Genomic DNA, 1,871 nt, shown 5'->3' on the forward strand with positions numbered 1-1,871 from the left:
CCACAACATAAGCCCCCTAGAACCCCCATCCTGACCCCACCAGATGACCTCCGCAGAAACCCCTCCATCCGGAACCCCTAGAACTCCCATCCTGACCCCGCTAGAGCCCCCCCACATCCTGACTCCCCTAGGACCCCCCTTGTCCTTAGATGCCCCAGAACTCCCACTCTGATCCCCGCTAGAGCCTCTCTATCCTGACCCCTCTAGGGTCTCCTACCCCATCCTGACCCCTCTGGGAGCCCCCCATCCTCCCCTCTCTTCTCTTTTTCCTGGTTGTCTATGGACCTCCTCAGCCCATTGTCTCCCCTAAGGGACCCCCCTGCCCCAGCTTAGCCCCCTAGGTGCCCTCATCCCACCCCAACCTCATTACTCAGGGACTCATTCCCCAGAAGGACTGCTCCCCGCCCCCCAGGACCTCTCAGCCTGTCCTCCCCACCCAGGTGCTGCACTGTCAACTCGTGGCCCAGGGACCCTCCCACCCCATGTTTCCCCATAGGGAATCCCTCACCCATCTCTCCCCCAAGGGACTCGCTTCACTATCATTTCACTGCACAGGACACCCCTCGCTTATCCTTCCCCCTACAGGTACCCACCGATACATCCTCTCCTCTCAGGAACCCCCTCGACCCCATCTCACAACTCAGGGGCCCTGCACCCCATCCTCTCTCTGCAAGGACATCTCCTTGGCCTGATCTCATGACTTAAGGACTCCAAACCCCATCTTTTCCCCAAAGGGATTTCCCCTCATTCCAATCTCATTACTCAGGGACACCCCCATCTCCCTGATTTCACTATTCAGGGACCACACATCCCATTTCACTACTTAGAGATCCACCAGCACCCTGCTACTCAGAGCCTCCATGCCCTGTCTTTCCCCACAGGGACCTCCTTGGCCCAATCTCATTACTGAGGGACCCTACCCCATCTCAGTCTCATCACTCAGGGATCCCTCACCCCATCCTCTCCCCTCTGGAGCCCCCTTGCCCAAATTCCTTCCTCAGAGGCTGCCTAACCTCCCCTCACCGCATCCTCTCCTCTTGGGAACGCCCTGCACCCCGATTTCCCTACTCAGGGGCTCCCCTGACCCTCATCTCATGACTAAGGAAACCCTCACTCTATCCTTTCCTCTTAGGAACCCTTCACCCTCATTTCACTACTCAGGGACCCCACACTCTGTTCTCTCCTCTTAAAGAGACCCCTCACCCCGATCTCACTGCTCATCCCGTTCTCTCCTTACGGACACCCCTCACTCCGATTTTCCTACTGAGGGACTCCGCTCACCCCAGCTTCACTTTTCAAAAGCCCCACACCCCATCTTCCGCACTGCAGGGACCTCCCCTCACTCAATCTCACTGCTCAGGGACCCTTGCCCCCATCCTCTCCTCTTAGAGACACCCTTCACCCCAACTTCACTACTCAGAGACTCCCCTTATCCCAATTTCACTTTTCAGGAATCCCACACCCCATCTTTTCCACCACGACGACCTCCCCTCGCCCAATCTCACTGCTCAAAGACCCTCGTCCCATCACCGGCCCAGACCCCCCTGCCCTGTGCACCCTTCACCCCGTCCTCCAAGGGCCCCCTGCCCCGTCCTCCCCCCGAAAGTCCCCTGAACCTCTCGCCCCATCCTCCTTCGAAGGCCCCCTGCATCCCTCGCCCTGTCCTCCCCTCGAGAACTCCCTGCCCCGTGCACCCCTCACCCCATCCTCCCTCGTGACCCTCCTGCCTCCTGCACCCCTCGCCCCGTCCTTCCCCGAGGGCTCCCTGCACCGTGCACCCCGAGTCTCCGGCCGACCCCTGCCCACTCACTCGGAGGCGCCCTCGCTGGTAGGGGACGGGCCCTCGGCGATGGTAGGGTTGATGGTGAGCG

The sequence above is a fragment of the Mandrillus leucophaeus genome, unplaced genomic scaffold, assembly GCF_000951045.1.
Source record: "Mandrillus leucophaeus isolate KB7577 unplaced genomic scaffold, Mleu.le_1.0 Scaffold8, whole genome shotgun sequence".
Classification (NCBI taxonomy): domain Eukaryota; kingdom Metazoa; phylum Chordata; class Mammalia; order Primates; family Cercopithecidae; genus Mandrillus; species Mandrillus leucophaeus.